General features: G+C 39.3%; 1 protein-coding gene across 2 annotated transcripts in view; it reads right to left on the reverse strand.

Moving 5' to 3' along the window:
• LOC146860185 (dual oxidase maturation factor 1-like) overlaps nucleotides 1-15,719 on the reverse strand; it is a 465,978-nt gene that overhangs the window by 22,007 nt on the left and 428,252 nt on the right. The gene's annotated exons all lie outside the window — the stretch shown is intronic.

Consider the following 15,719-nt stretch of genomic DNA (forward strand, 5'->3'; position numbering starts at 1 on the left):
GGCTGTCGTTGCTGGGGGATGAGGGTGTTCGGTGTCCATAGTCTGTTTGTTGAAGTTGTAGTAGAGGGATCTTATTTTCAGGTGGAGGTAGGAGCTGAGTTTGTTGCAAAGGTCCTGGGAGGGTGTGATGTCAGTGGCTTCGCTGGGGGCTTGGGGAGTTCCTGAATGATGCTGAAGTGTTCTTTGGAGTTGCTGGCGTTGGCATGGATTTTGTTTCGGATTAAGGTCCTTTTGGTGGATCTGATGAGTTGGTGGTATTCTGTCATGACGTCCTTGTGAATGGTGCGGTCCTCCAAAGTTTTGCTGTTTCTCCAGATCTTCTCGAGACGTCTGCAGATGCTTCTGGATTCTTGGAGGTCGGCGGTGAACCAGGTGGCCTTCCTGGGGCACTGTCTGTCGGGGTTGCGGAGGGGGGCGAGCTGGTCTGCGCAGTTGGTGATCCATCTGTGAAGTTCTTTGGCTGCGGAGTTGGCGTCGAGGTGGGGCGGGATCACGGTTGAGGGTAGTGTTGAGGTGCTCCTTGGTGACCTTACTCCAGTTCCTTCGTGGAGGGTGAGGTGCAGGTCTGGGGGCGCTGGTTTTGTCGACGTGGAAGTGTACGCAGTGGTGGTCCGTCCAGGGAGGTTGTGTGGTGTGGCTGAAGTGGATGTTGTTACCTCCTGCGAAGATGGGGTCGAGGGTGTGTCCTGCCTTGAGGGTAGGTGTGGTGACGAGTTGTTCCAGTCCTAGGTTGGCGAGGTTGCCCAGGAGGGTGGCGGAGTTGGGGTTGCTTCTTCCTTCTTTCTTCTGTTCTCTTTCTTTCATTTCTCCTTTCTTATCTTCTTTCTTTATTTGTTTTCTTTCTTTCCTGTCTTCAATCCTTTCTTGCTTGCCTTCTTTCTTGATTTGTTTAGTTTTTTCCTGTCTTCAATCCTTTCTTGCTTGCCTTCTTTCTTGATTTTTCTTCTTTCTTTGCCTCTTTCTTTCTTGCCTTCTTTCTCAAGTCAACAGGCTGGCAGTCAATGCCAGACCGATTGGCTTTTTTGGGCCTGTGTTAGCCAAGACCTTTTGATTTTACCATTGGTCTTTGTTAACATCATTCACCTTTTTCTTTCACCCACTCCAGAAAGTATCAAATGGTAGTGTGTCAGCACACATCAGCTATTGACTGACTTCACTATATCGTATGGCATGCTGCCCTTTCACAAGGAGAAAATCTACCCGCAAAGTAGTTCCCTTCGGTGCCAGGTAATTCTATGGTAAGTCTGCTTTTTTTAATGCAGAAAAACATTTTTGCCTTTAGCCAATGTTCTTTTAGAATGATGAGGCCCCAGCAGCTTCTTGAGAATAAAGTTTTACATAAACTATGACAAAACATAACAAGAATTAGCTAAAGGCTGGAGGACAATGTTTATTTCCATCAGCGCTGCAATCGCTGTGCAGTGGGAGGACCCGTCCTCTGCACCCCCCACCTCTTTGCACCATAATATGTAATCCTCTTGACCAAAGCGTAAAAAAGTCGAGGGATACTGTTTTAAAAAACATATATGTATGCCCACGAAATAGACAAAAGTCAAGCAAGGAAACTGTATTATAAATCTTTAATTCTGATCCTGCTTCAACTTACTTTTTTTGTGAAAACATTTTGAATGTTGATGCCCCTATCCCTGGTATCGTTACTTTGATTTAGATGGTCTGTGCACAGCAGGTGCACAATTTATATTCAGACTCTAGGTGACATCCACATATTTCTATCAAAGGAAAAAAGGGGAATGTGGGAGGAACGGGGAGAAAGAGGGAAAGAGAGGAAGAGAGGAAGGACGAGAGGGGGAGAGAAAGAGTGAGATGCGAATTGTGTGTTGCATGTGCAGCGTGCTTGTTGAAGGCAGAAACATGCATGTTTTAAGCAACATACTTCAACATAAAGCATGAGCCGGCATTAAGTAAAAGAGCTGCATTGTAAACCCTCAGCAGTATTTCTGTTCTGTTATGCATTATATTGGTCATTCACTTTCTGCATCACTAGTAGGTGATCTGCTACTAGAATTATTTCTCACTAACTGGTTAGTACTTCTGTTCTAGTCTCCATAAGGATGAGTTGGCTGAGCTGAATTTTGAACCTTTGGTGCTCAACCTACTGAGCGGTTTTACAGCCTGAATTGGCTTATACAATTGGACGTCCTTGTTATGCAATAGCTAATGGGCGAAGTACCTTTTTCAAAGTAAGTCTACTTTCAAATTTCAAAGTTTAGAATGTCTAAAGGTTTTTCAATAGATGCAAGATTAGATTACTAAAATAATGCTAAACGAAACTATTAGACTACAAGATATTGATATAATATAATACATATAAACCATGGACTTTAAATAAACATGCCAATTATAATTTGAGAAAATTAGGTTGTTGGTTGAGGGGGATGTGGGCCCTTTTCAAGCAACAGCCACAATCCTTGTCAGGGTGAACCACAAAAGTCACTAAATTAACCTGTGCTTAACCCTTAGGTAGCTTGGTAGCCTTCAGCTTTGATTAGGGGAAATGTGTAAAGTATTTATGCAGCACATAAACAGTAATAAAGTGACAACGGATCACTGACAGAATATCGAGAGTCGGAATATCGAGGTACAAAAATATTGACGCAAAAATATCGATGTCCAGAATATCGAAGTCCTATCTACATAATTGTAAGTACAAAAATATTGAGAGAAAAAAATATCGTTATTAAAAATATCATTGTTACAAATATAGTTTTTGTTAATGGTTAAAAAATAATGTAAAATAAAGTAGATAATACATATAATTAAAAAAATATTTAAAATTATAAGTAATACATATAGGGGACGATTCCGATCCGGGTTGGAAGGGCACCGAACGCGATCCGGCCAGAAAAACTATGATATTTTCCGGCCGACTCGTACAGCTGTACGAGTGAGCAAGTACGATGCGAGCTACGTGAGATTCACCGACTGAGTCATTTCCGGGTCCGAACCGCTCCGTACGTCTCGGTCGAAAGCTAACCGTGGCGTATTGCAACTGAGCCTGTACGATGCACGCGTCGGACAGCCTGTGCGAGCCGGAGTGTCCAGCTCGCAAAAGCTCCCGGAGTCAGACTTTGGGGGTCCGCGTCGGACCCCCTAAAACCCGCAGCCCTACAACTCGGACACAGGGGGAGACATATGGGTCTCCCCAACACAGGCATGTACGGTGCGGATGGCACCAACGCGTACCCACTGTAGGGGGCGCACTTGTTCGAGACGTACCCATTCAGTCAATGGGAGCACCTGTACGCGTCGTACAACTGGCTCCCATTGACTTCTATGGGAGGCCGACCGAACCGAGTCTGACAGCATACGTGCGCATCGTACTCGCTCGATCGGACTGTAGGGATCCGGCTCGGTCGGAAAACACTCCGGATCCGACTCGGTCGGAGTGCTCTCCGACCCGGATCGGAATCGGCCCCATAATGTAAAAATAAATTAAACATATATATGTCTAAAATATAATATATATACTTACTTAATAATATTCATAAAGAATTATTTTAATAACTTATAAATTGTTAAAAACATATTAAAAATTATAAATACATATATATACCATACACCAATAATATCAATTAAAAACAAATAACTAATATTACAAATTAAAATATAAAAAAAAATTTAATCTTTTTAAAATACATTTTACACTACATTAACTAAAACAGAAGAGAAAATATTGGCAAGAGGAGGGGATAAAATTACTATTCCTACTCCAGAGAGTGCAACAGTAGGGAAAGTGTTGGATAACGTACAGGTAAAAATTACTATTCCCACTCCAGAGAGTGCAACAGTAGAGAAAGTGTAGGATAGCTAAGGCGTAAAAAATACTATTCCCACTCCAGTGAGTAAAAAAGTTTGGAAAGTGTTGGATAGCGTAAGGGTAAACATTACTATTCCCACTCCAGAGAGTGCAACAGTAGGGAAAGTCTTGGGTAGCTTAGGGGTAGAAATTACTATTCTTACTCCAATGAGTGCAACAGTAGGGAAAGCTTTGGATAGCGGAGGGGTAAAAATTACTATTCCCACTCCAATGAGTGCAACAGTAGGGAAAGTGTTGGATAGCATAGGGGTAAAAATTACTATTCCCACTCCAGTGTGTGCAACAGTAGGGCAAGTGTTGGATAGCGTAGGGGTAAAAATTACTATTCCCACTCCACAGAGTGCAAGAGTAGTGAAAGTGTTGGATAGCATAGAAGTAAAAATTACTATTCCCACTCCAGAGAGTGCAACAGTAGGGAAAGTGTTGGATAGCGTAGGAATAAAAATAACTATTCCCACATCAGTAAGTGCAACAGTAGGGAAAGTGTTGGATAACAGAGGGTTAAAATTAACATACTTATCAATTAAATAATTATACAAATTATATAACCAATTAATAATAATTTATAAATACTAATAAATAAATATTAATTACTTTATTATAGTTAAATTACATCCCACCCTATTCCCCTATAAACCCACACCCCGCTCCTAAAAAAACACAATTCATATAATTATCAATTCATTAATTAATAAAAATTAATAACCACTTGATAATTATTAATACATTAATTATAAATACTAATAAATAAAAATTAATATTTACCTTTTTCATAATTAAATTACTTCTCAACCTATTCCACTATAAACCCACAAAACACTTTAAAAAAAACACAATTTTCATAATTATCTATTAATATATTTATATACATTAATAACCAATTTTTAATTAATTAATAATAAATTAATTATAAATAATACTAAATGAAAATTAATAATATATTTTTTATAATTAAATTACTTGCCACCCTATTCCCCTACAAACCCACAACCCACTCGTAAAAAATTAACACAATTAATATAATTGCCTATTAATTAATTAACTAACCAATTAATAATTTATTAATAATACATTCATAATAAATAAAAATGAATAATGACTATTATAATTACATTACTTCCCACCCTATTCCCCTATAAACCCACAACCTGCTACAGAACTAAAATACGCAAAACAAAATCAGAAAAGTAAGTACTGCTAAAGATTTAACACATACATAACAAAACTACACTTATACCAAAACATTACATCACATACTTTTAACACACGTACTAAAATACAGAACACTAGTATAAATATCGATATTATTAACAACAATATTTTTACAAACGATATTACTGTCTGCAATATTTAAAAAAACAATATTTCTTACCTTACTGTCGATATTCTGTACAACGATATACTTGCTGTCGATATTTTTGTACCTCGATATTTCAAACTCGATATTGTTGTAGTTCGAAATAAACAACTCAATATTCTGTCTGCACACCAACAACAAAAACTCAATCAGTATATCCGGAGATATACAATTTTCAAGTTTTAAGGTAAGTATAGCGCATAAAAACACAATGTGCCACGCACTATTATCTCGTCGTGGGAGACTGGTTAAAAATCACAAGTTCAGGCTGAGCGCATTGGAGTACAGGCGGGATACAAGGAACAGGTTAATCCTGCTGAAAAAGTTGTGTTCTAAAGTCCAGCGCAAAGAGTTCTGTTCTCTCTCGAGCAGCATCATTTATTGTCCAATCCCTTTATATACAACCTATATACTCAATGTGTGTTCAACAGTATTAATATGTGTGCGCTCCATAAATTAATTAGAATAAGTTGCTGCAAATTTGCTTTAATGAGAGCCACCCATATAAACAGCTGAATTATAATAAATGTACTCAGCATGAAACAAAATGTATGCTTTCTTAATCTGCATTTGATATAATTATTTGTGCTTACTTCATTCATTCAGGAATAGGAGACCGACCGCCGCCAGCAGAGATACGACCACCTGCATCCTAATGCGGTGGTCAGATCCAATGGGCTGGATGCAATGGGACCACCACCGATGGCCGATGGTGGCGGTCCCACTGCCATTTTAATCAGGCCCATAGTTATTAATATGGTCCATATAAATAGCATGCTGTTGTGAATGTGAGTGAAAGAGGCTAAATGAGCACAAAACATACAGCATGGTAGGTTATAACTACCCTAAAGTATGACAAATTTAGGGATCTTTCGAATAGTATGGTCCTGAAGAAAGCCACGAGACCATAAAGTCAAACTTTTTGGGCTGAAACATGTAGACCGAGTGATGTCTGTGTACATTGCATACTCATGACATCACAGCTTTTCTTTTAACCTTGCCAAAAGATCTCTGGAATAAATTGTGAAATTACTTAGGATCTCATTGGGCAAATTTAGATCCCTCCATATTAACATTCTAAAGAGATCCCTTTTACTATCAAGGTTGAACCCACCAAGACACATAAAGGTAATCTGGTTGAGGAGTCGATGATGAAACATGCCACTGGAAAAAACCTACTGGATGAGAGTCCTTTTAAAATCGAAAGGATTTTTTCAGCAATAGGCAGTGAGAGACAATAAAAAAACTACAGAATTACATGTCTTGACAGTGAAAAACTCCTACAGTTATTATTTTTACTGCTGTAAGGCTATCTCTCCCATAGACTAACACTGGGTTACCTTATTATACTTAATAAGTGCTAACTTCAGTTTGGACCAGAAAGAGAACTTTTGCTTACACTCAAGTGAATTGTAATTTAAAATCCTTTTTAAGGGTAAAGTCAGATTTTATGATACTATTCTGAAAATGACCCTTTCAGAAAGTTTGCATTTTCGTTCCTCAACCAGCAGTGCCTTTCTGCCAGTCTCTTGGGTCACATGATGGTGGATGACTCCACTGTCGTGGGTTGTGCATTCCTTTCAAGCACTGAGGCAAAAGAAGCCTAGGTGTGAAGGAAGTTGGTCTTCCTGACAAGATGGCTGGGGAGGAGCTATACCCTGCCATGGTTACACTTCAGATATCCCTACCTAGAGCAAACAAAGGAACCTGACACAAGCCCCACCCTTACCTTTGTCACAGTAGGCAGTTTGGAATCACAACCAGGGGAAGGGAAAAAACTGACCAGAATCAGTTTTGGAGGTAGGTCATGGAAATCCCCCACACAAAGGCTGGCACCAGGTATTAAAGTGGCACTTTCAGAACTTCTCATCAGAACTCTCCTAGGCATGTGAAAGATTCAGAAGAAGGACTGCCTTGATGTCTGAAGAAGAAAGATTGGACCTGCTTGCCTCAAACCCAGGCATCCCAGAAGTGACTCCAAAGGTTAGTTGGCTGACCTCCTGTTTGAGCTTCAGGGACTTAAAAAATCCTGCAGAGGTCTCCCTGCATTTGACCGGCACCAACTGGACCTGCCTAGACCAGGCTGAGCCCCGCTGCTGGACTCTACTGGAGTGAGTCCTAATTCCAAAAATGTGCCCCCAGGTCCTGGACCATTGGCTGGCATTAGAGTATAATTCTCCTCAGCAAAAGACTCTCTTCGAATGAAAAAAGATCCTCCACGACGACAGCCAATGCGAAACCTACAGATCGTGCTGACAGCCCACAACTACCACCAACGAGAAGCTCCAGGAAAGATTTGCTCTATAGTACTACAACAATGACCATCCGCAACGCCTGACATCCTCCTCGCACAGACAATGACCTGTAAGCAGCTCCTAGTAATGCGCACAGCATCTCTTTGGGCGGACTTAAGAAGATAACCCTTGAAAAGGTCGATCTTGGTCCCTGTATCCAGCCCGCAATCCATCATGGTCGGCCTGAATTTGTGACTTTACCTGGCCCTCCAGGACTATATATACGCAAGTGGTATTTTGCACTTTTTGGTGCTATTCCCCCAAAACCTAAAAAACTTAATATCTCGGGTTCTACTGATTGGGTTATTGCAGTCTTGGTTTCTGTATTTTTCTAATTTAGTCTGGGATATTTGTATGTGCTGTATTTTCATTTTATTACTGTTTGAGTGCTGCATAAATACTGCATGGCAGCTGTTTGCTATTGTGCCAAGTTACCAGAGGGTTAAGCACGGGTTTATTCTGTAACTTTTGTGGTTCACCCTGACAGAGACTGTGTTCCTTAATTGAGTGGGGCTTCCACCCCTTTCAAATAATAATCCACTTTTTACAACATTGTTCCCCTTTCAGTACTTGAAATATGCAGGATGGAAGAAAATGAAGTGAAGAGAAATGCTATTGAAATTTGCTAAATGATAGCTCTTGTGAAAGTGCATCACCAGATTTTTTATAACGTCGAATTTGACAAACATCCATTTTTTACCACCATTCCTTGAGAGGCTAAGAATTAATTACCCTCGCCACCATTCCTTGAGAAGGTAAGATTCAGTAACACTGGAGAGTGTAAGTCCTTGCCTGGCTAACTAGAAACATATTGGAATATTTCATAAGTGCCCTTCATATCTTCCGTAATTTTAGTGATTGTGAAAATTAGGGTGCTAAATTTATAATTTAGCACTGTGTACCCCAACCCATGAAAAATACCAAATTACATAGTTATTTAGGCCCCACACTTTAATGGGTAACCAGCTGTCACTGTTTTCAAGTGGGTATGACACAGATGTTGAAAAAGCACAGCATCAGTGGTGAAAGTGTGCTGAGACCTTGTAAATAAAATGTTGGGTAGCTGAAAACCTGAATTCATTTAATTTGCTGCCATACATTATACTCCTGCTATAGTGGGGACACTTTTGAAGACAACATCTTGCAACCCAAAGATATGGTAAACCTGCAGAAACTGAAAACACCTGATGAAAAGGCATGCTACCCACTGCCATTTTCTCCGAAGTGCTCAAAAAGAGTGTGTAAATTGAAAAAGTGTGCATGAGAGCACTGCCTCCACACGGGCTCACTGCAGCAGGGCCTATCTCAAGCAACCAAGCCCTGCCCATTGCTACAGCATACAGAAATGCTACATAGCATCTTTGATTTAGTAACAGTCAACTGCAACTTGACTGTAAGAAAACTTTAAAGAAATGTAAACAGATAAACAGCTGCGCACCAGCAAGAATGAAGTGCACAAAACAAACAATACGCATAGATCAGGGAATGGAAGATCAAATGGACACATGAAAAACAGGTTCCCCTAGGTGAGGTGGGGGGTTTCTGGATAACAAATAAGAGAAGTGATGGACTGTGCAAGAGACAAATGATTATTCAATGGCACTTATTGCTTATAATTTGATAGAACAGGATAGGCTACGTTATGGGCAAAAGCCTCGTCTGGAGGTGACAAGGAAAACAGTATAAGGTGGTAATAGCATTATTGCCTTCCGAGGAAAGAATGATGACTTTTAAAAGTAGAGATGCAATGACTTGTCAGGATTAAGGGCCTAATTTAAAGTTTAGTGGATGGGATACTCTGTCACAAACATGGCAGAAGGCCATTCCTCCCTATTACAAATGTATTACAGCTTATGGCACTTTTAAAACAGCAACAACAAAATTCTAAATAGGGCCTTACATCTGAGTAAGACAAACCAGAATGTCTGCTGTGGAAGGGGTGTATAAATTCTGAGACTGCAAAAAGAAAAGTATGTTGTTGGATCAAGTATAGTATATAGCATGTGACTGCTCAGATGAATAAGGAATACAGATCTTAATTACCTCATTGACCTCTGCTTGGAAACCTTGTGTAGTTTGCTCTGTTATGTAACCAATTACTGATTTTTAAAGTTTGAATCACGGGCGGGAATCGAAACACCGAGAGGCTGAGTTGGGCGTACAGGCCCCTGAGCAAGGTACGGTGTGTGCTGGGTCCAATGTAGATACGGGCTGGAGATTTCCGAGTGACTATCATATCATGACATCACACCTGGTAATGAAATTGACTCTTGCATGAAGACAACAAGGTCAATTTGCAAGATATAGGAGCACATCACTAAAATCTAATCCGAAGAGGGACTCTTTTGACTCAAGTATTATATATTCATTTCATGGAATTTACAAATGCCCTGAAGAAGTTCTGTTCGCAGAACGAAACGCATTGGCTATGGCTCATTTAAAAAGAGAAAAAAAGCAATAAAGAAGGGATTTCAATCATCTTTTCAAAACGGACTTGATATGAACTAATTTGATTGTATAAAATTGGAAAGTGGTGCAACTTTAATATAGCTCATATACACGATTGACCCTGAGGGAAAGGGTGGTGCCCTTGGACAGAGGGCACTGTTGAAGTTTGCACACAGAATGACCTTGTTTTTTATAAAATATTGATATATTTTCTGAGGTTGGTGCCTACCGTAGGCACGTTGGTCCACTGTCCAGTTCATGTGTTTATTGATTTTTAAAGATAATACTTTCAGTTTTTTTTTAATGGAAATAGAATATGGTTTTTCTGTGGGGGAGGTTCTAATGGGTTTTGCAGATTCAACAGCAAAAAGGGTCCTGTGGCCTTCAGCTAATATGCCCATAGCATGCAGCTCGCTTAAAGCTCCCAAGAAAATCTGAAGACATATTTCCCCTAAGATGTCTTTGCAGAAGATTTAAATACACCTTCTTGTTATTACGAAAAGGCCAATCCTTTCATGATTAGTGATGTAAAATGCAGGAATCATCCTATAAATTCTGTTGAACAGTTACTAAAGTCTACCACACATTAACATTCACATTGATAAATAGTATATGAGCAATTAGTGCACTATGAACCTAGAAAGCAAATGTTACATGATAAACATGTGCAATAAGTATTAAATGAAACTCATGTCTATAAATGAGGAATGTGCATACGAATACATGAGTAAATGAAATACAATGCAAGGAAACGTAGAGTGTGCAATACTTCCCCAAGTCAAGAGTTGGGCCACAAAAATGAGCAAGCAGAAAGGGGTAAAAAAACAAAATTCTACTATGGCTACTGAACTTGGTTGTAAGAGAAGAGTCTTGTACAGAGCTGTAAGAAGCATTAATATAAGTAATATTTGAGAAGATACTTAAAGTTTTACAGACAAATGTTGTTATGTGGATTACATTTAGCTTCTATTTTAGTTTTAGTTTTAACTTAGCCTCATTTTCTGATGGTGGTTCGCAAACGTTTTCCTATTGCGAGGATGGCCCTTGCACGCATTTATTTCTGATAGACATTGTCTCCCCGTAGTCTGCACATTTAGTTGCACAGTTTCAGAACATAAGTCATTGTTTTATTTTCTGTGCTCGCATATAGACGTATCTTCTGCTTTAGTCTAATTCAAATGCTGTCTTGGACCTTTGATACAGTTTGATCAGTTTGCCGTTTTGTTATTTAAAACATGTCTGTACTGAAGTCGGTGAGAGGTGTGCTTCTGCCAGAGTCATTTCGGAATGCTGCTTTAAGATGCAGTCCCGCTGTCCCCAAACTTCATCCTGAGAAGGAAGATAGCTGTACACTCAGAGGTATTGGAGGAACATCTGTGTTTGCACTGAGCCTGTCTTCCTGACATAGAATACCAAGGTATGGGGTCAGGTCATGTTAACTTGCCGGTAAGATGGATACTCCCTTTAAGTATACTCTCTTTAGCATAGAGGCTAGCGATAGATTGGAGTAACTTGAGCAACATTATGAACAATTTGCATGACTGAATTGTTTGTATTTTTCACTATTCTGATCACGCTTATTTTAATATAGGATCTCATCTTTCTTACAATCGCAGTTCATGTTTTATTTGCAAAGATTAGACCTTTTCAATAAACATTTGAAGATGCATTTTATCTTTTCTTTATGACACTTTGGACTTGCGAGAGAAAGGGTTACATCTGTTTGCATGATTTCCTTGCGAATCTGAGAGTCATGTTCCAGGATACTGACAACTTCTATAGCTCTGTACACTTAAGAGTTTGTGGTTTAGAGATACTGTGAACTAGCCAAATAGACCAACATTTACTGATTATATAAGAAGACTGGGTCTCTGTATTACCATAAATACTGCTTGACAAAGGCATGAAGGTGAATCGGGGGTTGGTATTTATGCTAGTCCCAGTTAGCTATAAGCAATATGAGAAGTAAACTTTTAAAATGGCAGTTTGAGTGAAAGTCTGACAAAAAAGATGAGACAGAACCTAGTAATTCACATAATATGGTAGAACAAGAAATGAAATAACTCATCCCTTTTAATTTGGTTCAATGATTTGTACTGGCTAGCTGCCTAAATGATTAGGTGTTGGAAAATTAAATAACTATTCATGCTAATATGCGCTATGTCAATATATATTTCAGATAGTAGGAGCAATGTGCACTGGCCCAAGATTTTTTTGTCAGCTTTTGACAAATTAGCCTCCTTAAGAGTAATCTTGATAAAATATATGTAGACTAGTGAAATGGCCATCGACACAGCTATCAGAAGAGTGTGTTGGCTGGTTTGGTGTACATTCCCACACTATATTTATCAATAGAGTACTTAGTTCCTATCAAGATTGCTTTTTACTATAAAAAGAGGACCCATATATTAAAAGTGTCAGGGTCTCTCTTAGTTACTTTTAACTCACACCACACCAATATACACCTAGTCACACTCAGAGTACTGCTATTCATACTTCACAAACAACAACTAAATCAAATTATCTCTGGCAAAGAGCCCCCTTGAGGGGCCCACTGAGCATTGAAGTGCCGGCCCAACCAGGAACTGCCCTATTATGAAGCATGACACCCATTTGAGAGCGTGAGGGTCATTGCTCATGAGCAATCAGATCCCCAACCTGATTTCACCACTGACCGTATCTCTGTTGCATTTTTCTCTTCTCTTGATAGGAGCTGCATACTCTATTCACTGACATGGTTTAATGGGAGCTTGTATGTTGGACCTTGACGCCTTCCTAGTCCCTTCTCTTGTATATTGGTGCATTCGTAAAATGCCAGCAACAAAGGAAATATTACACGCAATCTATGAAGATACAAATGAGGCGCTGCACAATAATTTCGAAGATAACTATAACTTGAGGAATGTTGGATGTATCTGAAACACATCATATTGGTGGGGTGTTATGAACTTCTAGCTAACATCACAGATGAATTTTGCACCCTGAGAACGAGTGACTACAGCGTTTATGGACCTATCTTTTTGAAGATCTGGAAGCTTATTATTTGAAAATTCCAACTACATGTGATAGTTTCTTTGTTGTTGTGTGACTTGTCTAGGTTCCTATGCCTGGGAGTTGCTAGCACCAGATATAATCATCTGGTTTTTTGGGAGGGAGAATCTGCTAATGGGATTTTTTTGGTTGTGTGCATTCTTGCACTACATGGAAATAACATTGCTAGAAAGGGTGCATCAGATGGTTCAAATGTAAGAGCCAAGTGAGTAACTATATTATTAATTGTGGAATGGTCATGCACATAGGCTATGAAAATAGGGTAAGTTGGGGGATAGTTTTGATGTAAAATGGGCATTGGGTAATAGTGTAGTGTAGCATTCTAAGTTTGTTGTGTTGGGTAATTTCATGGCTGGGAGGGATGAGGTGTTTGGTTCTTGGTAGTTCAATCCTGAAACTCACTCATCAATGACATTATTCAACTGTGCTGTTTAATTAAAAGCTAATAATGAGCACTAGTGATTGAGAAGCAATCATGCATGTGGTAGTCTCAGATTCCAAGACCGCTGGGTTTCTGCTGCTGTTTCCTCTGCCTATATGTGGTTTTGACACTTCTTCATTGTCTTCTGGGTCTTCACCTGCAACCTTATTTTCCACGGGCATAGGCACATGTCACCTTACACAGATGTTGTGCAGCAGAGAGTGAAATTGCACACCTTTTTTAGGTGCATAGGCCAATGCACTTTTATGATTGTTGTAGGCACCTAAACCATGTCTTCAGTAGTCTAAATGAACACCCTATTGTATTTCAGGTGTTGCTGTGTGCTTGCTTATATTCCCTTTCTCCTGCTTTTCTAGGTTCACAAAATGGAGTCATGACCTAGGGCTGAAGTTGTTATCCAGAAGGTTGGCAGCATAAGGTTAAGGCACTTGATTACACATTCCCTAATGTAAGCTCTATGCCACATTTTATATATTTTTTTACCATTCTGCATCCTTATGAACTGTTAATGTACGTGTTGAGATAGTGTTGAGATACTACAACTACCATGATGCATTGTTATTGTAGTTTTCACAGACCTGTGTGGTACTAAGCTTATAAGTGTTATGCAGCATGCATTTGTTTGCTGTTGTGTGTTCTTTTAGGGGCTGTCAGTTGCAGTAATAGAGGGGAGTTGGGAGTGAGAGACAGAAATAAGTACCAAATAGTCCATGTCCTTCTTGGGTAGTAAGTCTTCATGGTGAAATTAATCCTGCTGTTCCAAATGATCATGGAGCCCCGGGTCATTCCTGGGATTTGCGCGCAACAGTGGGTGATCACAAAGACCGGTATCACACACAATCTGTACATTTATGGTGTTTTGCTATTTCCAGTTACTGAGTTGGTGGTTGATACATCCCAATATGTAAATTACGAAACCTTGAGACACTGCATTACCTGTGTAATTGACCTGCAAAGGATTAATACGGCAAAAGACATTACCCAATGTACCAAGTTTTTCTCTTTATGTTGTCTTATTAAAGAAAATAAAAATGTAAAAAAAGAAAAAGAATGTATGTCTTTTTAACATAGGCTCAAGTCACGTTTTGGATGCCTAGACATGTCCGAGACATTGTAGGCCCTCTATTATGCCTTTAGATTGACCTGTTCATTTGGCAGTGTGCATAATCCTCCCCCTACCGCTGGATGAGGACCTGTTGAATGAGGAGTTGTGTTAAGCAGCCCAAAGAATATACATACTTGCTTCATGGTCAGGATAAAGGTGCAAATGTGGATAGGGGTGCTTGTTGTTTCTATAGAGCCCATTGCGTATTGGAGGCACCTTTATGTAGTTCTTTCTTGATATATCTTTGTTTCTGGTCAGGTTTTCTTTCTGCTGCACAAAATCACATTCTTTTCTCAGTTTTGCTTGTGCAGTTTTGATATGGTTAGAAAAAAACAAGCCAAATTATAAATTTCACTTGATTTTTCCTCTTTGGAAAATGACTTGCACCTGCTTTGCGCAGAAGGAGAACTTTGGTGCTTATGGTGAAAATCATTTCCACTCACTTTTGCTTTTTCTACATGACGTTTTACCACCCCTCAATTCTGGGTGTGCTTCAACATGTGATATTTCACATGTTTTCTTGGTTAATTTTTATGCATGCAAATTATATCAATGCAATTGTACCTATCACTTTGTTCGCTTCTGATTTCTCTGTATGCAGGACCCACTTAGAATCAATATTAACAAATACACCATATGGCAAATTAACTCCACCAAATTCATAACTGGGTCAAAGAAGGGAAAATGGGACCATAAGGCAGGAGCATTGTGGCATGCAACCCATTAAAATATAGAAACATGCTTAGCAGAACCTTCTGTTATTATTGAAGAACTTGTCATGATATCTTATGCATCAATTAATTAATCACCAACATTTTTAAATTCAAATACATACAACAGGGGGAGCATTGCCCCAGTTGGTAGAATGTCCAACTGATAAACAGACATGACTGGAAGATGGCTTTGTTTACTATTGCTATCAAAATATATATGTTCATCACTGGGACCACAACAATTCTGGTACTCTTCAAAGCTTTGAGGCTGGTTTAGAGTTTAGCAGACAGAATAAGGTCCATCTAGCCAATATACTACTTCACTCCATCACTCTGATGGATATCCCCTTCGCCAAATTTTGAGTAGTCTACCAGCCGTGCAGACAACTCTGTACATTGACAGGAACAGTACTTTGACACAGATGTTACTGTCAATCTATGAAATATTTTGAAGCATGAAACCATCAACCA

This window comes from Triturus cristatus, chromosome 3_1 (genome assembly GCF_964204655.1).
Source record: "Triturus cristatus chromosome 3_1, aTriCri1.1, whole genome shotgun sequence".
NCBI classification, from domain to species: Eukaryota; Metazoa; Chordata; class Amphibia; order Caudata; family Salamandridae; genus Triturus; species Triturus cristatus.